Source organism: Elephas maximus, chromosome 27, assembly GCF_024166365.1.
Source record: "Elephas maximus indicus isolate mEleMax1 chromosome 27, mEleMax1 primary haplotype, whole genome shotgun sequence".
Lineage (NCBI taxonomy): Eukaryota > Metazoa > Chordata > Mammalia > Proboscidea > Elephantidae > Elephas > Elephas maximus.
This window is the reverse complement of record NC_064845.1, coordinates 28,455,611-28,479,788: the sequence shown is the minus strand read 5'-3', so window position 1 is coordinate 28,479,788 and position 24,178 is coordinate 28,455,611. Positions and strand designations below refer to the sequence as shown.

Sequence of the window (24,178 nt, the reverse complement as noted above, 5' to 3'; positions counted from 1 at the left end):
GGAAATGATTTTGTTATTGTTTTGAAAGTAACACTAGTGAGCTTTCATTGATTCAGAGAGTAAACTCTTGTGCTATAGGTCACTAATACATGCTGCGTCCCTCAAGATGCACTCAGCCTGCCAATCTTCCTGGTTTCCCTTGCTTAACCTGATCAGTGTTTTTCAACCTTTTCACAGCCCCTTCCACAGGTGAACGTAAGAACTGCACGCCCTTTGTGTAGTTTTCACAGGCAGTCCCCAGTTACAAAGGTCCCACTAACATGCAACCTGTAGTTACAAACCAATCCCCATAAAGCCTATTTATATTAAAAATTTGAGGTATATACAATGGCTCGTAATAATAAACAGGTGCTACTTTGCAAAGAGCATTAAAACACTCTTATTATCACCATATTATCATGTTAAAAATATTCGAGTGTATCTGGAAATGATTCTATAATGCTTTTTATGTCTACAAAAGGAAAACTACGTGCTAAGACAAACATCTGGTTAACTAACATTAGATACAAACTGTACCTAACTGTTCCGGCTTATGTACAAATTCAACTTAAAGACAGATTTAGGAACGGAGCTCCTTCTTAATCCGGGGACTCCCTGCATGACAAAAATGACAGTTTTTTTTTTTTAGATCTAAAAGCATATACTTTTTCAAGTTATACCACCTCTCTCAAACTTCAGAATTCCTTCCCTCACCATCACCAACTTAAAAATTTTAGACAAAATTTTAAGTTATTACCAATAATTTGCTTTGTGTTCCAAACTATTAGCCGACAACCTATATTTCACTTTACTAGGGACAGTTGTTCCCAGCAAGCTTGAGCTTCGCAGCAACTTCTTTTACTTCCATTCACCTCAGAGTTCTCATCTCTCTAACAGATCCAAGTGCTCCCTCTTCAATTTTTTTTTTTAACTTGCCAAGCTAATTGATTGCCTATCAAGTATAGACATTTTGCCAGTATGCAAGGGTGGATTAGCCAGGAAGCAAGGTGTACAACAGGGTTAATTGTGTTTACTCACGAATCAGTAGTGAACAATTTCACGGGGGTTTCATCACACCTTTGATGTGGTGAAAAACAGGGAAAATTTTGACTACAGATTAGTAGGTAGGCACAAGTAAACCCGTGTGTACCTTGCTTATTGGATAAACCATCTCTGGAGTATGACTTACATGTTTGAAAATCACAGTGTTTCCTAAAGAAACAAATTTGTAGGGAGAAGAGGAATAAAACGGCTTTGAAAAGGTATCAGGGTGTCTCCAAGGAATCAGGTAAATATAAATCTTTGTCAATCTCATGCCAGAATAAATTCTAAGTGAATTACATTCAAACGCCAGAATACAGTAAAATTAACACTAGTTAACCACTGGAAAACTGAAGGGACTTTTTATGTTTCACTATAAGGATGTACACTATGCCCTTCCTATTGCAGGTCTGCGGAAATGGAGGAGAGAGGTAGGGGATACCCTGCAGTTTTAATCTGCTCTTAAACTCCTGCAGGCACCTCCCCTTTTCAAAGCGTGGTTTACAGGAGATATTCCCTCCCCACACATCCCTCTTCTGCCAGCCAAATGGTCTTCTTCAAACACACACTTTTCAAAGAACTGAGGAAGTCTGAAGAGGCTTAATTTAGACCTTGCCTTCACCCTACAGCCCAGTAACATGCAGAAAATAACTAATTTCCCTCTTGAACAGCCCCAGAAAAGCTTCAGTTCACAGCGACCCCCCACCCCCCCAACACACACACACAAAATCCTGTCTTCTTGAACAAGAATCTCAGTGTGCTGACCTAGTCCGCAGTTCACTGCAGGCATTTCCTTCCTCACAATTTACCAGTCACCAGTTAAGTGTCTCATTTAGATCTGCTCCACCAGCGCCCAGCTGCTTAGAACATTTTTACCTTTGTAACGAATCTCTGGGTCCCTTCAGCCCACTCAGAGCGCCCACCTGCGGGGAACCTGGGCCCTTCAGCCCACTCAGAGCGCCCAACTGCGGTGAACATGGGCCCTTCAGCCCACTCAGAGCGCCCAACTGAGGGGAACCTGGGCCCTGCAGCCCACTCAGAGCGCCCAACTGCGGGGCCCTGGGCCCTTCAGCCCACTCACAGCGCCCAACTGCGGGGAACCGGGGCCCTTCAGCCCACTCAGAGCACCCAGCTGCGGGGAACGTGGGCCCTTCAGCACACTCAGAGCGCCCAACTGCGGGGAACCGGGGCCCTTCAGCCAACTCAGAGCACCCAGCTGCGGGGAACGTGGGCCCTTCAGCCCACTCAGAGCGCCCAACTGCGGGGAACCTGGGCCCTGCAGCCCACTCAGAGCGCCCAACTGCGGGGAACCTGGGCCGAGGGCTCGCCTGAAGGTCGAGCGGCCAGAGAAGCTTCTCCGGGCGGCACTCTCCGGGTCACGCCGCCCCCACCCCGCCCGCACCAGGGAAGAGGGTCTGCGTCCACCTCAGAATAGGGGATCTCGGGGTGGTGGAGGGGCGTGTGAACCCCCGCCCGCCCCGCCAGGCCCATCCCGCTCACCCCGCCCCGCCCCGCCCATCCCGCTCGCCCCGACCCGGCCAACGTGCGATGCGACTGGCAGCCCCGCGGCCTCGCTCACCTCGGAAGAAACGCTCCGGCTTCCTCCGACGGCTCTGGGGAAGAAAAAAAAAAAAAAACCTGCCGCTCCCGCAGGCGCACTAGGCTCTCGCGCCTTCGCCCCTCCGGTCCAGGCGCGAGACCCTCCGACCAGGCTCTGGCCCGCCCCGGCCCTGTCGGTCAGCTGCCGCGAGAGCCAATCCGCTCGCACGGGAGGCCCAGCGGCAGTCACGTGGCCACAGCAGCCAATCACAAAATAGCCCTCGGCCGCCTGCTCCCAAGTCCCTGGGGGCTCAGCTGCTACAGTACAGAGAGGGTGTGAGACGTGCGCAAAAGGATGAGGATCCGTGTTCCGGGACTGATTGATTGATCATTTGCTACATCTTTTAGTTTCTAAAATCCTAATAATAGTCATCACCTGGGTACCTTGTTAAAATGCGGATTCCGATGCAGTAAGTTTGGGGTAGGGACCTGAGAGTCCACCTTTCTAACTAGCTCCCAGGTCGTGGTGATGATGCGCCTGGTCCAAGGACCACCCTCGAGGAGCAACATTTTAAGGAAATCTGTCAGAAAGCGTCGGTTTTACACCTGCCCCATGTTATTTTCAAGTTTTGAAACCTCTTCCTCCAGTGATGCAGAGCATTCCAGTGACTGACTAAGCAGGGGGTGTCCTGGTGACGCTCATGGTTTGGGCACCTGCTGAGGGAAAAAACCCGCTAACCAAACCAACTGCTGTGGTGTCGATTTGGACTCATAGGACCCTACAGGACAGAGTAGAACTGTCCCATAGGGTTTCCAAGGTTGTAAATCTTGAGGGAAGCAGACTGCTTTGTCCCAGGAGCAGCTGGTGGATTGGAACCCCTGACCTTTCACCGCTGTGCTCTGTTTAATTCCCACACCACCCACCCTTAGACTAAGGGACAACAACCTATGCCAACTTGGGGTTGGGGTATGGAAAGTAGAAATGGAGACTGTATGATCCTTGGAAATAACAGGACTGTGTTCTGAAATATTGGGCATGTGTTTCTGAGTGGCACCTGGGCCAGACTCTGGCATAAAGTCCCCCCTACTTTATGTAATTTACAGTCTGTCATACAACTACAAGGGCAAGTTCAGGAAGGGCACTTGGAGTATAGGAAAAACATGCAGGGACCTGATGCTTGCAGTGTAAGCTAGAGTGGTTGTACACTAACCTGCCTTAAAACCCACTGCCGTCGAGTCGATTCCGATTCATAGCGACCCTATAGGACAGGGTAGGACTGCCCTATGGAGTTTCCAAGGAGCACCTGGTGGATTCGAACTGCTGGCCTTTTGGTTAGCAGCCGTAGCAAACCTGCCTTAGAAGTCATAAAAATTTTCCCAGATGCTCTTCTGTAATTCCAGAGTCAGGACGTCAAGAAGCCCATTGCCTCTAACATCTCTCAAACTTGACCTGAACTTAGTGTACAGACTAGCCATCTAGAAGCTTTGTGGTTCAGCATAGCCAAGCTCTTATTACCCAGTGTTGTACTGATGTGGCTCAAGAGTCTAAGTGCTAAATTCTCTAAAGCCTTCAGACCAGGTGGTGTGATATTCCACCACATTGCTTCAAGCAGTTCTCTCTCACTATTCATCAAGGGGACTAAACTGCCACTTACAGAGAACTTCATCCTTGTCAGTGTGTCTTAGTGCTAGAAGTGAAGCCCAGTGAGTAACCTTGGACATTGTTCATCACATTGCTCAGTATCAGGGCACGCATACCACAAAATTCAGAGTTTCTGGGAGCACATTAAATCAAGTATAGCACCGGTTCTGGTTATAGCAGGAATAAACAGATGTCCAAGCAAGAAAAACACATTTGAAGTCTCAAAGAAAATCTTCTTTGCTGTCTTCTAATTCCGCTATGAGTCGGAATCAACTTGATGGCAATGAGTTTGGTTTGGGTTGGTTTTAGCATTAAACTGGAGGAGTCCTGGTGGCTCAGTGGTAAAGTGGTCAGCTGTTAACCAAAAGGTTAGTGGTTTATATCCACCAGCCGTTTCATGGGAGAAAGATGTGGTGACCTGCTTCTGTGAAGGTTACAACCTTGGGAACCCTATGGGGCAGTTCTACTCTGTCGTATAGGATCGCTATGAGTCACAATCAACTCAATGGCAATGGGTTTGATTTGGGGTTTATCATTACATCAGTGGTTCTCAAGCGTGGCTGTACAGTAAAGGTTTTTAAGGGTATAGATTTTGGGCCCCTGTGCCCAGAGATTCTGATTGGGGTGAGGCGTGGAACCTGTGTAGCTATAGGTTTAAAAAGCTCTGCAGGTGATTTGCTATCCAGCATGTGTGAGAACACCTGCATAAGTTCCTACATCAATGGAGTCATTCTTTCACAAGGAAAGTCAGCTCTGCAACACAGAACACTAATGACATTAAGACTGTGAAAACAGGGCATTTTGCACACAATATGTGAGAATAGATAAGAAAGGCCAAAAATAACTCATAGGAAATAAATACACCAAGGACAATTCAGCGGTACAAATTGAAAAGCCAGGTCCATAACTCAGTTTCATTCCAGTTGATTAGCTAAATATTTCAAAAAGAACCTGTTATCTTTGTTAACCATGCCAAGCTGACCAGCTCTCTAGTGATATCTTCACTTCTTCTATGCCCCTCTTACCAAAAGCAAATTCCTGGTTGAATATCAGTAACAGTTATTCTCTGAGGCTTTTCCCAAAGTGTGTAACAGAGTCACCAGGGATACTTGTTAAAATGCAGATTCCCAGGACCCACCCCAGAGCCTCTTGTTACCTCTCTCATGTAACGATCCTGAAGTCAGTATTGGTTAAATGGGAGTCCAAACTGGACCTCCTGATAGAAAGCATCCACACATAGGCAAGCCCTCAAGTAAAAGACCTATGCTATTAGTTTGCCATGCTGGCTAAATAAAGGAGGGCCATTCCATTTTATAAAACTCCAGGAGATTCTCAGTTCTCTTTACTGGGATTGTATGAAGTTCTGTCATTATTATTATTATTATTTTTAATCAGGCATCGGGATGCTGTTGTTGCACAGAGTTTTTCTACGGAATGATGTGTAATGCAGTGGAGCTTGACTCGGTATTTAACTCAATTAGTGAGGTCCCCTCAGAACGCTCTGCTAACAACAGCCATCTTTTTCTAAAGTGACTTTATTTGTGACACCAAAAATAAGGAAGCCCAATGCGTGAGCCTTCAAACTAGCTTCTTTCTAGCTCTGACGCTTTAAAAAATATATTTCACAGCATCCAAATGGGGGAAGAATGTTTTTTGCCTTGTAAACTTGTAGCTCTATCTACTGGGTAAAATAAGGACAGGTTTCACTGATATTTAACTAGCATGAATACTGTGAACTTTTAACTAGGAAAAAAAATTTGTTTTTCTCTTTATCAGTGTCAACATTATAAAGAGAGGGAACAGGAAGCAAAGAGATGCTTACCTGAGGATATGAATTTGTAAAAAGACATCCAGGCCCTCATTCATTTTCTGTTTTTCGGTCTACTTGCCTCACATACATGACTTGACTATTCTAGCTCAGGAAATGGCTATGTTAGGATGTGATATAAATCCCGAGTGATCACAAGCACTTTTCTTCCCCCCCAGAAATTGCTGAACAAGAGATTGGGGTATATTTGAAAAGAAAAGAAAGAGGTAAGATATAAACACCCCACCAATTTGCCAAGTCCCCAGAAATCCACCCATTGGTCTGTTGTGAGCAAAACCTCTGTAGACTCCTTTCTAATTGCTAATTACACTTTTATCTCTCTAGCAATAAACAGCTTCTCTAAATGCAATTGATTTCATTCACAAAGACTCACAGGTTATCCCAAAATTTACCCTCTGTAACATTTTATACCTATGTGTCTGTCTTTTGGAAATGCTGGTGGCATAGAGGTTAAGTGCTATGACCGCTGACCAAAAGGTCTGCAGTTCAAATCCACCAGGAGCTCCTTGGAAACTCTATAGGGCACTTCTGCTCTATCCTGTAGGGTTTCTATGAGTCAGAATCAACTTGACACCAAAGAGTTTTAGTTGTGTTTTAATAACTGTTGCTTTTTTTTTCTTTTTTTTTGTCATCCAGTGTAATCCTGTACAGATTTAGATTTAACCTAACACACAAGGCACAGCTTAGATAAAATGATTTTCTTCATGGTCTCTATAGGTTGTTACTTTTTAAAAAAATATTTCAGACTTAAGGAATGTGTAGGTAATATACAATATAGCCTTCTATAGCCCCCCCTTCAACTCATGAAAGAAAACGTTATAAATACAGTCAAAACTCCTTGAACCACTCCCAAGAAGTTTATTTTTTAGAAGGAGAGTTCACAATAAGCAAGCTTAGCCACAAAGGAAAGAGAATGGCTTATGTAAGGAAACATCATGTTGTATACATGTAATAAACAAAATATAAATGGACAAAGTTCTTACTGAACAAAATGTTTGGAAATTCCAAACTGGTATAAGAGCATGATAACAGAGCTGGAGTTTCCATGTGGTCCAACCAACCCTTGTGTTTTACAGTTACAGATTTGGAGCTGGAAAGCAGGTCACCTTTGGAGGGCAGCACAGGTAATTAGGAGCAGACATAAGGTGAGGGATCAGATCTCATTCATTCAACAAACACACTCCATGAGCCCTGTCTTTCAGCTCATTTTGGAAGAGAAGTAAGCCATCACAATTCAAGATTAAAAAGTGTTGTATTGCAAGTGAGGCACACAGCATGGCAAGAAAGCAAATAGGACCACCACTTCTGATTGATGGAATCAGGGAAGAATTTTTACAAGAAGTAATGCCTTAACTGAATTCCAAAGAACTAGTAAGAGTTTGCCAGCCAAGGGTATTCCAGGCCTGAGGAACAGGCCATATAAAAAGCACGAAACCATGGAACACTGCGGAAGAGAAAATAGTTTAAATAGGTATGAGAGGGGAAGAGGGTGAAATGATGATTAAAAGGTGGTGGTGTTTTGGTTAGGTGCTATCAAGTCAATTATGACTCATAGTGACCCTAGGTACAACAGAAAGAACATTGCTCAGTCCTGTGTCACCCTCACAATGGTTGTTATGCTTGAGCCCACTGTTGCAGCCACTGTGTCAATCCATCTCATTGAGGGGCTTCCTCTTTCTCCCTGATATTCTACTTTACCAAGCATCATGTCCTCCAGGGACTGGTCCCTCCTGATAACATGTCCAAAATAAGCGAGACAAAGTCTCGCCATCCTTGCTTCTACGGAGCGTTCTGGCTGTATTTCTTCCAAGGCAGATTTATTCCTTCTTCTGGCAGCCTGTATTCCTCGCCAACACCATAATTCAAAGGCATCAATTCTCCTTCGGTCTTTCTTATTCATTGTCCAGCTTTCACATATGAAGCGATTGGAAACACCATGGCTTGGGTCAGGCATACCCTAGTCCTTAAGGACTTTAAAGTGACATCTTTGCTTTTTAACACTTTAAAGAGATCTCTTGCAGCAGATTTTCCCAGTGCAATGCATCTTTTGATTTTTTGACTGCTGCTTCGGTAGACGTTGATTCTGGATCCAAGTAAAATGAAATCCTTGACAACTTCAGTCTTCTCTTCCTTTATCGTGATGTTGCTTATTGGTCCACTTGTGAGGATTTTTGTTTTCTTCCTGTTGAGGTATAAATCATACTAAAGGCTGTGGTCTTCATCAGTAAGTGCTTCAAGTCCTCTCACTTTCAGCAAGCAACGTTGTGTCATCTGTATATGACAGGATGTTAATGAGTCTTCCTCCAGTACTGATTCCCTGTTCTTCTTCGTATAGTCCAGCTTCTCAGATTATTTACTTAGCATACAGATTAAATAAATATGGTGAAAGGATACAACCCTGACACACACCTTTCTTGATTTTTAATCATGCAGTATCCACTTGTACTGTTCTAAAGACTGCCTCTTGCTTTATGTACAGGTTTCTCATGAGCACGATTAAGTGTTCTGGAATGCCCACTCTTGCCAATGTTATCCATAAATTGTTGTGATCCACACAGTCTAATGCCTTTGCATAGTCAATAAAATACAGGTAAATGTTGTTCTAGTATTTTCTGCTTTCAGCCAAGATCCATCTGACATCATTCCACATCCCCTTCTGAATCCAGTTTGAATTTCTGGCAGCTCCCTGGCAATGTAGAGCTGCAACCATTTTTGAGGTATCTTCACGAAAATTTTACTTATTACACTATTGATGATATTGTTCAATAATTTCTGCATTCTCTTGGATCACCTTTCTTTGGAATGGGCATGAATATGGATCTCTTCCAGTCGGTTGGCCAGGTAGCTGTTGCCAAATTTCTTGGTAGAAATGAGTGGGTGCTTCCAGCATTGTATCTGCTTGTTGAAACATTTCTGTTGATTTCCCCACAACTCCTGGAGCCTTGTTTTTCACCAATGCCTTCAGTGCAGCTTGGACATCTTCCTTCTCATATGCTACCTCCTGAAATGGTTGAATTTTGACAGTTATTTTTGGCACAGCGACTCTGTGTATTCCTTCCATCATCTTTCGATGCTACCTGCTTGTTGTTTTTTACTTGTAGAATGTTTCAATATTGCACCTTGAGGCTTCAATTTTTTCTTCAATTCTTTCACCTTGAGAAGTGCCGAGCTTATTCTTCCCTTTTGGTTTTCTAACTCCAGGTCTTGCACATTTCATTATAAACTTTATGTCTCCTTGGATGCCATTTGAAATCTTCTGTTTAGCTCTTTTACTCATCATTTCTTCCATTTGCTTTAGCTACACGATGTTCATGAGTAAGTTTCAGAGTCTCTTCTGACATCCATTTTGGTCTTTTTTTTTTTTTTGTCTTTTTAAGGACCTTTTGCTGTCTTCATGTATGATGTGCTTTATGCTTGATCCTACAACTTATCTGCTCTTCATTCATTAGTGTTCAGTGCATCAAATCTGTTCTGGAGATGGTCTCTAAATTCAGTTTGGATATACTCAAGGTTGTACTTTGGCTCTTGTGGACTTGTTTTAATTTTCTTCACCTTCAACTTGAACTTGCATATGAGTAATTGATGGCCTGCTCTGCAGTCAGCCCCAACCTTGTTCTGACTGACGATACTGAATGTCTCAGTTGTCCCCACATATGTAGATTGCAGATATGTCGATTTTATTCCTTTGTATTCTATCTGACAAGGTCTACGTGTGTAGTCATCATTTATGTTGCTGAGAAAAGGTATTTGCAATGAATAGTTTACTGGTCTTGCAAAATTCTACCATGCAATCTCCCACATAGTTTCTATAACCAAGGCCATATTTTTCAACTACTAATCCAAATTTTTTTTTTTAATCCTTCATGTGTGTTTCCAACTTTCTCCTTCCAATCACCAGTAATTACCAATGCATCTTGATTGCATATTTGATCAATTTCAGGCTGCAGAATTGGTAAAAATCTTCAATTTCTTCATCTCTGTCATTAGTGGTTGGTGTGTAAATTTGAATAATAGTTCCATTAACTGATCTTCCTTGTTGCAGTTGTTCTACTTAGGCACTGTCGAGTCAGTTCCAACTCATACCAACCCTATGCACAACAGAACGAAACACTGCCTGGTTCTAAGCATCCTTAACAATCATTGTTATGCTTGAGCTCATTGTTGCAGCCACTGTGTCAATCCACCTTGCTGAGGGTCTTCCTCTTTTCTGCTGACACTGTACTCTGCCAAGCATGAGGCCCTTCGCCAGGGACTGATCCCTCCTGACAACATCTCCAAAGTATGTAAGATGCAGTCTCGCCATCCTTGCTTCTAAGGAGCATTCTGGCTGTACGTCTTCCAAGACAGATTTGTTCATTCTTTTGGCAGTCTGCAGTATATTCAATATTCTTCACCAACGCCACAGTTCGAAGGCATCAATTCTACTTCGGTCTTCCTTATTCTTTGTCCAGCTTTCACATGCATATGATGCGATTGAAAATACCATGGCTTGGGTCAGGCGCACCTTAGTCTTCAAGGTGACACCTTTGGTTTTGAACAATTGAAAGACATCCCTTGCAGCAGATTTACCCAATTCAATGCGTCTTTTGATTTCCTGACCGCTGCTTCCATGGCTTTTGATTGTGGATCCAAGTAAAATGAAATCCTTGACAACTTCAATCTTTTCTCTGTTTATCATGATATTGCTCATTGGACCAGTTCTGAGGATTGTTTTTCTTTATGTTGAGGTGCAATCCATACTGAAGGCTGTGGTCTTTGATCTTCATTAGTAAGTGCTTCAAGTCCTCTTCACTTTCAGCAAACCAGGTTGTGTCATCTGCATTACGCAGGTTGTTAATGAGCCTTCCTCCAATCCTGATGCCATGTTCATCTTCATATAGTCCACGTTCTCGTATTATTTGCGCAGTGTACAGATTGAATAGGCATGATGAAAGAATACAACCCTGACACACACCTTTCCTGACTTTAAACCAATCAGTATCCACTTGTTCTGTCTGAACAACTGCCTCTTGATCTATGTAAAGATTCCTCATGAGCACAATTAAGTGCTCGGAAATTCCCATTCTTCGCAATGTTATCCATAATTTGTTATGATCCACACAATCGAATGCCTTTGCATAGTCAATAAAACACAGGTAAACATCCTTCTTGTATTCTCTGCTTTCAGCCAGGATCCATCTGCCATCAGCAATGATATTCCTGGTTCTACGTCCTTTTCTGAAACCGGCCGGAATTTCTGGCAGTTCCCTGTTGATGTACTGCTGCAGCTGTTTTTGAATGATCTTCAGCAAAATTATGCTTGTGTGTGATATTAATGATATTGTTCTATAATTTCCACATTCGGTTGGATCACCTTTCTTGGGAATAGGCATAAATATGGATCTCTTCCAATCAGTTGGCCAGGAAGCTGTCTTCCATATTTCTTGGCATAGACGAGTGAGCACCTCCAGCGCTACATCTGTTTGTTGAAACATCTCAATTGATATTCCATCAATTCCTGGAGCCTTGTTTTTCGCCAATGACTTCAGAGCAGCTTGGACTTCTTCCTTCAGTACCATCGGTTCCTGATATATGCCACCTCTTGAAATAGTTGAATATCACCTAATTCTTTTTGGTATACTGACTCTGTGTGTTCCTTCCATCTTCTTTTGATGCTTCCTGCGTCGTTTAATATTTTCCCCATGGAATCCTTCACTGTTGCAACTCGAGGCTTGAATTTTTTCTTCAGTTCTTTCAGCTTGAGAAAGGCCGAGCGTGTTCTTCCCTTTTGGTTTTCCATCTCTAGCTCTTTGCACATGTTCTTATAATACTTTACTTTGTCTTCTCAAGAGCCCCTTTGAAATCTTCTGTTCAGTTCTTTTACTTCATGAATTCTTCCTTTTGCTTTAGCTGCTCGACGCTCAAGAGTGAGTTTCAGAGTCTCCTCTGACATCCACCTTGGCCTTTTCTTTCTTTTCTGTTTTCTCAGTGACCTCTCGCTTTCTCCATGGTTGATGTCCTTGCACAACTCATCTGGTCTTTGGTCACTAGTGTTCAATGCATCAAATCTATTCTTGAGATGGTCTCTCATTTCAGGTGGGATATACTCAAGGTTATATTTTAGCTCTCGTGGACTTGCTCTGATTTTTTTCAGTTTTAGCTTAAACTAACATATGAGCAATCGATGGTCTGTTTCACAGTCGGCCCCTGGCCTTGTTCTGACTGAAGGCATTGAGCTTTTCCATCGTCTCTTTCCACAGATGCAGTCAAGTTGATTTCTGTGTGTTCCATCTGGTGAGGTCCATGTGTATAGTCACCGTTTATGTTGGTGAAAGAAGGTATTTGGAATGAAGAGGCCGTTGGTCTTGCAAAATTCTATCATTTGATCTCCGGCATTGTTTCTATCACCAAGGCCATATTTTCCAAAAACTGATCCTTCTTCCTTGTTTCCAACTTTCGCATTCCAATCGCCAGTAATAATGCATCTTGATTTCATGTTCGATCAATTTCAGACTGCAGCAGCTGATAAAAATCTTCTATTTCTTCGTCTTTGGCCCTAGTGGTTGGTGCGTAAATTTGAATAATAGTCGTATTAACTGGTCTTCCTTGTAGGCATATGGATATTATCCTATCACTGACAGCGTTGTACTTCAGGATCGATCTTGAAATGTTCTTTTTGACGAAGAATGCAACACTATTCCTCTTCGAGTTGTCATTCCCAGCATAGACTATATGATTGTCTGGTTCAAAATGGCCAATACCAGTCCATTTCAGCTCACTAATGCCTAGTATATTAATGTTTGTGTGTTCCATTTCATTTTTGACGATTTCCAATTTCCTAGATTCGTACTTTATACATTCTAGGTTCCAATTATTAATGGATGTTTTCCCCACATGTGTTTCAATTTGTCGTACTGTGGGGGCTTGTGTGTTGCTGTGATGCTGGAAACTATGCTACCAGTATTCAGATACCAGCAAGGTCACCCACGGAGGACAGGTTTCAGCTGAGCTTCCAGACTAAGACGGAGTAGGAAGAAGGATCCGGCAGTCTTCTTCTGAAAAGCATTAGCCAGTGAAAACCTTATGAATAGCAGCAGAACATTGATACAGTGCTGGAAAATGAGCCCCCCCTTATGAATAGCAGCAGAACATTGTCTGATATAGTGCTGGAAAATGAGCCCCCCCCGCCCCAGTCAAAAGATGACTGGGGAAGATCTGACTCCTCAAAGTAGATTTGACCTTAATGATGTAGATGGAGTAAAGCTTTCGCGGCCTTCATTTGCTGATGTGGCACGACTCAAAATGAGAAGAAACAGCTGCAAACATCCATCAATAGGCTGGAGTACCACACCCAAATGAGGAGTACATTGCTTCCAAAATACAAAGACGTACAGCAGGGGTTGTGCCTCCTTTTCAGTTGTAGAAGGGGCCAGATACATCAACTTATCCTTGACTTTACAAGGAACATCTTGACATGACCACACCACTGGAGCCCTAGAAAGTTTACTGAGGTGGAAGACATCTGAATTTTTTTGGAATAATTCCCACCCTGTAGCAATATTCTACCAATAACTGTAGAGTCATTGATATGTCTTTCTTACTAAGTCCATTCAGCAGAATGTCATCAATGTGATGGGCCAGTGTGACATATTGTGGAAGGAAAGGGCGATTAAGGTCACTGTGAATTAAATTATGACACAGGGCTAGAAAGTTGACATACCTCTGAGATAAGACAGTGAAGGTGTACTGCTGACCTTGCCAGCTGAAGGCAAACTGCTTCTGGTGGTCCTTCAAAACAGGGATGGAGAAAAACACATTGGCCAGATTAATGGCTGCATACCCCAGGAAATGTATTCATTTGCAGGCCACATTCCCAAGGAAACGCCTCTTCCAACTGATTGCTCATATCAGATCATAAAATGGAGTATGCTTACATAATGTCTGCCAAAACCCTGAGAATCATGGCCTACCCAAGTTGACACATAACATTAATCAACACAGTGGTGATGAAAATGTTCTGAAGTAGACGCTGGTGACGGTGAATAGGATTGTGAAAGTACATAAAGCCACTGTATTACACACTCACAGGCTATTAAAACAAAACTTTATTTAATGAGAAATCTACCAGTTAAAATACTATAAACTATACAGAATAAATTCAGCTGGAAAAATACTAAAACAAAACTAAATAGTACCTACTGAGGTGAGGAGAAGTAAGGATCTGCTTCTGGAGTGGATGTTCCCTGGCTGTCAATAAGGAGCTGCTGTGGAGGAGGTGTGGCAACTAGCTCAGCCTCTGGTGCCCCAGACTGAGCTGGAGATGGGGCTCCAGTGTTGGAACAGAAGCTGGATCAATATTAGCTGTTCATCTGGGAGGCAGTTGGAAGTGGCCCAGGATGGAAATCCACCCCTCCAGCTGGCCCTTCATCTGCTGTTGGTGATGAAGCTGGAGAAGGAAGACCTGTGGCTCCAACAAGTTCCAGTGTTGGTGCAGGATCAGAATGGACATCAGCCGGTGGTACGGAAGCTGGTTCTGCAGGTGGCCAAGGATACGAATCCAATGCTCCAGCTGGCTCTTTGTCTAGTGCCACTGCTGGAGCTCTGAGGAGCTCCACTGTTGGTGCAGGAACGGGATCAACATCAGCAGGTGATAGAGGAATCATTTCTGGAGGTTGTGCAGGGTTGGAATCCAGCTCATCCAGCCAGCTGTTCTCCTGGTACCCAGGCCAGACCTGAAGATGAAGGGTGGTGGGCTACAGCGAGCTCTGTTGTTGTTGTAGCAGCAGGAGTAGGGATGACATCAGCTGGTGGTCCAGGAGGCAGTTCTGGATGTATCCCAGGATAAGAATCAGACCTTCCAGCCAGCTGTCCATCTGGTACCAGTGATGCAGCTGGTGATGGTGCTCTATGGAGGTCCAGTGTTAGTCCAGGAGCATGATCAACTCCACCAGGTGGTCCAGGAGCCCATTATGGTGTTGGCCGAGGAAGAGAATCCGATCTTCCAGCAAGCTCTCTGCCTGCTCAACTTGGTGATGGAGGACCTGTTGTTGTACCCGGCTCCAACGTTGCTGCAAGGACAGAACATAACGCAGGAATTGGTCCTGGATTCTGTTCTGGAAGTCACCCAGCGTAAAAATCCAGCTCTCCATCTCTTGGCAGTGCTGGAGCTGCTGATGCTCTATTGAGCTTCGGTGTCGATTCAGGACCAGGATCTCCATCACCAGGTTGTCCAGTGTCTCACTCTCTAGGTGGTCCAGGTTAAGAATCCGAACGTCCATCGGGCTATTCCTCTGCTGCCACAGCTGAAGCTGGTCATGGAACAGCTGTTGCTGTACGGAGCTCCTGTGTTGGAGGAGGAGCAGGATCGACATGAGTTGGTGGTCCAGGTTCCGGTTCTGGAAGAAGCCCAGGATGGGAATCCACCTCTCCATCCAGTTGTCCATCGGATGCTGGTGATGGAGCTGGAGGAGGGCCCGGGCTACATCGAGCTCTGGTATTGGAGCAGGAGCAGGATTGACAGTAGCCAGTGGTCCAGGAGCCAGCTCTGAAGGTGGCCCAGGATAAGACTCTGACCCTCCAGCTGGCCCTCCATCTGGTGCCAGTGCAGGCGCTGGTGATGAAATACCTGGTGTGGTATGGAGCTCCGCTCTTGCATCAGAAGCAGGACTGACATCAGCCAGTGATCCAGGAGCCAGTTCTGGAGGTGACCCTGGCTGGGAATCCACCCCTCCAGCTGCCTCTCTATCTGGTGCCGGTGCTGGAGCTGGCGATATAATAGGTGGTGTGCTGTGGAGCTCCGGTGCCAATACAGGAGCAGAATATACCCCAGAACATGGTGCAGGAGCCAGTTCCTGGGGCAAAGATGGATCTTGAGCTACTTTTACAACTGGCCCTGGCCTTGGCTCTGGAGCTGCAAGAAGAGAAATGTTCACCAATATGACTGCTTTTCCTCATGCCTTTCCGATGATGAAAAACATCTCACGGCCATCAAGAGAAGCCCATTCCCAAGATTTCCACCCCAGAAAGTTTTCCCAGACCATGGTCCACCAGAGGAGGGTCTGAGGTTACTCTGCGCTATAGGCCAACCCCAGCCTCTGGGGGTCTTCCCGTGTCCCCCTCACAAGCTCACATGCAAGCATGCCCAGACCTCCTCACCCTCTGGCTGTGGCTCAGTGACCTCCATTTGATCCAGCTGGGCCAAGAGAAGCTGGGCATGGCGCTCCAGATGTGAGCCTGGCATGTTCACCTGCACATACTCCACCACGAGCTTTAGGCAGGGGAAGTATGGGGGCTCATCGAAATCCTCCAAGTATTCCTTCAGCCATGTGTCCAGGATAAAAGAGATGGCGCTGGGGGTGGGTGGTGAAGAGCAGGGTCAGAAGCCTTGCTTTCCTGCCACACTTCCCTCCCAGGGCACCCCTGCAAAGAGCCCTGTGTCTGCCCGTCCTTCCAAAGCTCAGCACCACCCTGCATCACACCCTCTGGCTATCCTGGCAGTAGCAGGCCTGGTCACTGAGCAGAGGGCTAGCACACAGCCTCCATCCCAGGGAGCTCCCCATCAATGGTCTGAACAACTCTCCCTCCTTGGCAAGCATGAATTACATCCCTTTCTCTCCTCTGGCCCTCTCCCCACTGGACAGTAACCCTCTAAGGGCACAGAGATGTGTGTCTGCATGTTCATCTCACAGCCTGGCACACAGTAGTGCTCTAGGATTATCTGATGCTGGGCAACATATGGAGGCTGTCCCCTGCCCCAGCTGCCCAGGCCATAGGGCCCCTCCTCTGGAGATTGTGCACCAGCATGCTGCCTGATTCTCTGCATGCATGTGATGGTCTTTTCTCCCATGGACACTGTTCTCCCCTGGGACAGGGGCCCCACATGCAGCTGAGCACCCACGACTGGGGAGTGAGATTCAGGAGCAGATTTCTCTCCCTCCCACCCCACACCTCCTATTTTGGGCCCCCAATAGGGGAGGGGGCAAGTGGAAATGTGAGGGGACTGTGGGGGGATGGGTTCTCTCAGAGGCCTCTCTGAGCCCCCAGCCTCCCCTCTGCTCCCCAGGACGCCCAGGTTCCACCCTCAGCTCTGTATGACTGCTTATGTCTTGCAGGGGGCGCTGCTAAACTCATTCCTCTAGTGGAATCTAGATGTATGGGGTGCAGTGTCTGCCCAGCCCCAATCCAGACACAGGCCCCATACAGCCTCCACCCTTCTGTATAGACAGGAGCCCCTCTTTCTCCACCCAAAGTCCACTCACCCTTTCAGCTGCTCCTGGGGTTCACCGTCCTGGGCAGAAGAGGGGTGATTACATCCATACCTAGAGGTGGCGTGAGGGTGTCACATCTAATGCACTGTGGACACTACCTGCTTAAGGTATCTGCTGTTCCTGTCTGACTGCCCGACTAGAATGGAGGCCCAGGGGGGCAGGGCTTCCTATGTGCTCCATCTACTGAACGATGCTAAGTGCCTAGAACAGTGTCTGCAACAGTAGGGGCTTCATGGCTAACTGGTGAAGGAGTGAACCCAATCAGCACCTTCCCAGGTATCTGAGAGTCTTAGGACCCCTCTACTAGCCTCCAGGGATCCCTATTCTGGCTATACCAAGGTCAAGGACCCACTAAAAAGAATCTCAAACCCCCCTTTACAAATGGGAAATAGGTTTGCTCAAGGGCACACGGTCACTGAGGGCTGAGCCAGACAGCTTCTTCATGGGTGAGAAGAAAATAATGAATGTGAACATCCCAGCCCTTCCAACACCCTTTACCAAAGAGCTGGCCTCTGATACACACTTCCCATGGCTTGTCCCACAGGGTCCTGATAGTAATTCTAGCTGATTTGTCCTTTACCACCCCATTTCTCAGTGGAGCAAACAGGCTCTGAGTGGTGAAGTGACATTCTCCAGACTCACAGCTGGTAGGGGGCAGAGTCTCCACTGGCCTGTGGAAGGCAGGCGCTCACCTTTGGAGCAGCTGCTCTAGGACTTGCTCGGTGGTGGCATAGGTTCTGTAGGTTCCAAGGAAGATTTCGATGTAGGAGAAGTCACCCTTTAGGAAGGCGGGCACCAAGTTCTCCACCAGCTTCTCCAGTGAGCCTGCCTTGAAAGTTTTCGTCACCCAGGCCTCATCCAGGTCCTCTTCAGAACCACAGACACACTGGGGGGGGGACAGAGGAGGGACATAGTGTCAGAGGCAGCCCCATGAACCACGAGGAGGGTTGGGGCCTGGAGCTCAGCCCAGGCACTCCCTCTCCTTCAGTGACCTGTGGCAGGAGGTGGGACAGGAGTGCCTTCAGCAGCAAACAGGCCTCGGCTTTCCAAGCAGGATTGGAGGTGGGGGATGATTACAGACATTAGGAACCTGAAGGGATTTTGTTAACTAAGTAACAATGGCATCTCCCTGGAGGAAGAGCAGTATCCCAGTGAGTCCTCACAGAACACCCCATTCCACAGATGAGAAAACAGAGGCTTGGTGACGTCTAGTGTCTGCTTGAAGTCACCTAGTCAGTGCCCTGAACCGTCCGATGCTAGGGCTCTGTGATGTTCCCTTTGTGCTACACGAGGCCTGTTCTGCTCCTGACTTAGAGGGGAATGTCTGGTGCAAGCTCACCCTTTCCCAGCTGGAGACAGTGCACAGAGCAGACACGCCCATGAGATAAGCAAGACATGGATTTTTCTTTCTGTACATTAAAGGGGGCTTTGAGAACCTGAAGCTGTGGAGCACCCAGATCCAGCCACGGGTGAGAGCTTGGAGATCCTGGGGTGGGAGAAAGACCTCCACAGAACTGAGGGTCTGAACAAATGACTCAGGAAGAGTGAATCCGAATGGCCAGTAAAGGAGTGAGGGGGGCTCCGCTTCCCAGGGCCAACAAACACCTCAAAGCCACCCTGCAGTTCCATTGGCCACCCTGACAGCAGATTGGCAAAATGGAAAAGAACTCTAATACCCAGAACTGGCTCGATGCAGGGACACGGCCACTGCCATAGACTACTGGGCCACAGGACTGCGAACGCTGTCTTGGGAAGGAGCCTGGCTCTAGTGATCCTAACTTGAAATGTGCACATCCTTCCCCTAGCATGCCACTCCTAGGAGTCTGTCCTTGGTGGGTCACTCTGTGAGGACACACATAAGCATTCCTGCAGCCCTGCTGAAAGGGCGGCAGAAGGAAATCAGTCCAGGGCCAGCAGCAGTGAGAGGCTCAGTCACTGTGGGGACAGGCCCCCCTTATGGAACATTCTGCAGCGAGTGAGGACACAGTTCGTGAACTGGAGGGGTCACGTGATGTGTTCCTCGAGCTTGCAGGTGGCAGAAAAAGATGTTTCATAGCCTGAGCCCTGCGCTTCAGGGTAAAAGAAGCCTGCTAAGCGTGACGATGTGTGAGGCTGGGAGAAGGTGTGGAAGGACAGTCCAGCCGACTGCTGCCCAGGGCCCTGGGATTGGAAGTTAAACACTAAAACAGCAGCAACACGCAAAAAGACGCATGGGCTGATGTGAAGCGACAACACTATGAAAAAGCCCTTTCTGATATTCCTACAAATATGGGAAAAGAGGCTTTGTAGCTGGCCAGGGCAGGGAGGGCAGTGGCAGGGGCTTGGGGGGACAGGAAAGGTTGGTGGTCAATTTCATTGAGAGGGGACCGGGGGCCCTCGAGAGGGAAAGTCCTGGGAGGGAACTGGTGGTCTCCAGGACGGTGTCTGGGCCCCGGGCGCCCCCTGGTCATCTAGGGTCCCACCCGGGGACCTACTCCCCTCACCTGCACTTACCCTGAGCCTACACCAGCCCTTCCTGGACCCCGAGTGGATGATGCCATTCTCCTTTTCCTTGGGGATCTTCTTCGCCGGGCTCTGGAGAAACAGTGCTGGCAGTGGCCCGGGAGGCATCAAGGGCCCCTCTGTGCCACCTCCTTCACGTTCTGCCCCTTTGGGTCCTCGTGACCCTGGGCCTCAGAGGAGCTCCCAGTTTCCCATCTGTCACCATGTGATGAGCGGGTCGGCCTGGGGGCTGCACCACCCAGCCCCAGCCAAGCCCACGGATAGAAAAATCAAAGCTCTGAGTATTGCAGCAGGATCTGGGAGAAGCTGGGCTGGCACAGGGTCAGCACTGGCCCAGGCAATGCCAGTAGTTAGGACTGCGATTTGATTGCCCCACTCAAGGCGAGCCGTATCTCAGAGAAGGCCCAGGTGAGAGTGCTGACTCAGACTGTGACCCCGACAGTCCCTCCCTAAAGCCCTGGTCTGAACTGGGACCTCTGGGCAGACTTAGGTTGCAGAGTTCTATGTGATCAGCGGGGTTGGGGCAGGGACGTAAAGGAGGTCTCCGCCTTGGTGCTCCAGCTCCCAGTCTCCAAGGCACCCAACCTGATGGACTAGGCCCGGCCACCACCCCATTCCAGGTCAGACCCAGCCCCATGAACCCAGTGACGGTGAGGGGCTGTGGGCCTGGAGCTTGGGGTTGCCCTCAAGCAACAGCACCATTTTCATCATCTCATCCTCACCTCTCCCCTCCCAAATCTCCCCAGATCACATGGCCCTCCTTCTCTGACTCCCACCCACCTTTCTCCCAAATGGACCCTGCCTCAGCCAACAACTTTCTGTCTCAGCGGTTCTGTCCTCATTTCCTCCCTGCCCCTGTTACCAGGGACCCCATGAGGACAAGGGTCGACATGGCCTGGGGGCTGGTATAACCTGGGGTGGGATGTGAGGCCACCCAGGTGGGATCACAGTGGTGGACTGGCTTGGACTGGCAGCTCTGGCCACCCTGTGTTACCTTCGGTTTCCTTTTGGAGAGTGGCCGGAGCTGTCGGGGGTGGGATATGAGACCTTGTCTCAGCCTTTGGGACAGGGTCGAACTCCTGGATTTCTCAAGCTTCGGTACAAAAGAGGATGAGAAACAACAAGAAAACATGTTCTCAGCTCGAGTGTCTCCACTCAAGTGAGCTGGGTAGGGGGCCTTGTTTTGCATGTGGGTGCCTGGTTACCAGGGTTCCAAGTTCTATGTACTCTGTTGACAAGGAAGTGAAGCCATGTCCTGGGTCCCCTTACCTGGGCCTGACCTTAGATGAGACCTCCCAAAAGTCTCCTCTGGGCTGCTTAATGCTCACCTCTCCCCATGCCATCTCCATAACTGTACCCAGTGACACCAACACAGCCCTCTCCCCTCAGCCCACGGAACCTGGGGAAGGCTTGGGTGCAGCAAACAGCTGGGTTCAGACACAGCTCATCCCTCTTAACCAGTCTCCAACCCTATACAAGTCTTTCTGCTTCCCAGAGCCTCCCTGGTCCCCCACCCTTACAGTGAGGATCATTCTAGCATCTTCTTCTTAGGGACGTCAGCAAGTGTATGTGAGATAAGAACCTGTTGGCTGACGTTGCATGTAGCTAATTAGGGGCAGATTATCCAATAGGCAAGGTAAGCACAGGGCTTACCTGCTTACCAGGCCATCTATAGTGAACATTTTCATATTTTGTCACCACATCAAAGTCTCTGCTTCTAGGTATGGCTGGCATCTGTTTCTCTCAACCCCACAGCACCTTCCTACAGAATCAAAGCCTCTTTTCAAATTGACAATCCCTGATGGGGGCAGATAACCCAGTAAGCAAGGTAAGCACAAGTTTACTTGTGCTTAATTACTAATCTGTAGTGAACGATTTCACATGGGTTTCACCACATCAAAATGTGGTGTTGACAATGCTTACCTTGCCTTTTGGAATATCTGCCCCTGTAGCTAATGCACAAACTCAGAGGCTCAAGAATTTCAAGCAGGACTGGGAAGCAGCATGCATGGTGGACACCTTCAAGCAGGGCTGGGTTCTGGTGGTGTGATCTTGGGAAAGTCAGTTCCCCTCTTGGCCTAACTGCACTAGTACCATTTACATCTTCTATTTTTTAAGTGAAGAAAACAAAAATATTTGATGCACACATACAGGGAAGAAATACTCATAACAATTATAGTCCTCATCTCTTCAGCTGATCACGTGGTCATAACTGGTATTTAAAACTACCTTCTTCTACCACCACTTCTGCATTCCCTTTACTCTCCGCAAGCACCTCAACTGGCATGGTTCTTTGCCTGGTGGGGCGACCCATACCTTCCGGGCCATTAGCAATCATGTCAGAATTGAGTTCCTGTAGTTTTCCATTGCCTTTAATCACAGGGCATGGTAGTACTACGAGACGTCCTCAGGGATCTTCTGTGTCCCAGAAATCCTCTTCTTTACTTTTATCATGCAATATCACTCTGATTTCCCCTTGGTAATCAGGATCAATCACATGAGCCAATATGGTAACCCCTTTCTTTGCCTGTTGATCCAGAGGCACGAGGAGCCCAAAGTGGCTAGTGGCATTCTTTTTTTTTTTTTTTTAATTAATTTTTATTAAGCTTCAAGTGAACATTTACCATTCCAATCAGTCTGTCACATGTAGGTTTACATACATCTTACTCCCTTCTCCCACTTGCTCTCCCCCTATTGAGTCAGCCCTTTCAGTCTCTCGTTTCGTGCCAATTTTGCCATCTTCCCTCTCTCTCTATCTTCCCATTCCCCCTCCAGTCAAGAGTTGCCAACACACTCTCCAGTGTCCACCTGATTTAATTAGCTCACTCTTCATCAGCATCTCTCTCCCCCCCACTGACCAGTCCTTTTCATGCCTGATGATTTTTCTTCGGGGATGGTTCCTGTCCTGTGCCATCAGAAGTTCTGGGGAGCATTGTCTCTGGGATTCCTCTAGTCGCAGTCATACCTTTAGGTATGGTCTTTTCATGAGAATTTGGGGTCTGTATCCCATTGGTCTCCTGCTCCCTCAGGAGTTGTCTGTTGTGCTCCCTGACAGGGCAGACATTGATTGTGGCCGGGCACCAACTAGTTCTTCTGGTCTCAGGATAATGTAGGTCTCTGGTTCATGTGGCCCTTTCTGTCTCTTGGGTTCTTAGTTGTCGTGTGACCTTGGTGTTCTTCCTTTGCCTTTGCTCAAGGTGGGTTGAGACCAATTGATGTATCTTAGATGGCCGCTTGTTGGCATTTACGACCCCAGGCGCCACAATTCAAAGTGGGATGCAGAATGTTTTCATAATAGAATTATTTTGCCCGTTGACTTAGAAGTCCCCTCAAACCAAGTTCCCCAGACCCCAGCCCCTGCTCCGCTGACCTTTGAAGCTTTCATTTTATCCCGGAAACCTCTTTGCTTTTAGTCCAGTCCAATTAGGCTGACCTTCCTTATATTGAGTGTTGTCTTTCCCTTCACCCAAAGCAGTTCTTATCTACAGATTGATCAATAAAAAGCCCTCTCCCTCCCTCCCTCCCTCCCCTCTTTGTAACCACAAAAGTATGTGTTCTTCTCCGTTTTTTCTATTTCTCAAGATCTTATAATAGTGGTCTTATACAATATTTGTCCATTTGCAACTGACTCATTTCGCTCAGCATAATGCCTTCCAGATTCCTCCATGTTATGAAATGTTTCAGAGATCCGTCACTGTTCTTTATCGATGCATAGTATTCCATTGTGTGAATATACCACAATTTATTTACCCATTCATCCGTTGACGGACATCTTGGTTGCTTCCAGCTTTTTGCTATTGTAAACAGAGCTGCAATAAAAATGGGTGTACATATATCTGTTTGTGTGAAGGCTCTTGTATCTCTAGGGTATATTCCGAGGAGTGGGATTTCTGGGTTGTATGGTAGTTCTATTTCTAACTGTTTAAGATAACGCCAGATGGATTTCCAAAGTGGTTGTACCATTTTACATTCCCACCAGCAGTGTATGAGAGTTCCAATCTCTCCACAGCCTCTCCAACATTTATTATTTTGTGTTTTTTGGATTAATGCCAGTCTAGTTGGTGTGAGATGGAATCTCATCGTAGTTTTAATTTGCATTTCTCTAATGGCTAATGATCGGGAGCATTTTCTCATGTATCTGTTGGCTGCCTGAATATCTTCTTTAGTGAAATGTGTGTTCATATCCTTTGCCCACTTCTTGATTGGGTTGTTTGTCTTTTTGTGGTTGAGTTTTGACAGAATCATGTAGATTTTAGAGATCAGGCGCTGGTCTGAGATGTCATAGCTGAATATTCTTTCCCAGTCTGTAGGTGGTCTTTTTACTCTTTTGGTGAAGTCTTTAGATGAGCATAGGTGTTTGATTTTTAGGAGCTCCCAGTTATCTGGTTTCTCTTCATCATT

General features: G+C 46.7%; 1 protein-coding gene across 7 annotated transcripts in view; it reads right to left on the bottom strand.

Moving 5' to 3' along the window:
- LOC126068313 (ral guanine nucleotide dissociation stimulator-like) overlaps positions 1-24,178 on the bottom strand; it is a 497,494-nt gene that overhangs the window by 5,684 nt on the left and 467,632 nt on the right. Inside the window, exon 1 of one of the 7 annotated variants that reach the window (XR_007515607.1) lies at positions 2,600-2,785. The exons of 5 other annotated variants lie outside the window; for them this stretch is intronic. The gene's annotated coding sequence lies outside the window, so the exon portion shown is untranslated. Of the gene's footprint in view, positions 1-2,599; positions 2,786-24,178 lie in introns of those variants that run through there. One more of the 7 variants, XR_007515598.1, reaches the window with a different exon arrangement.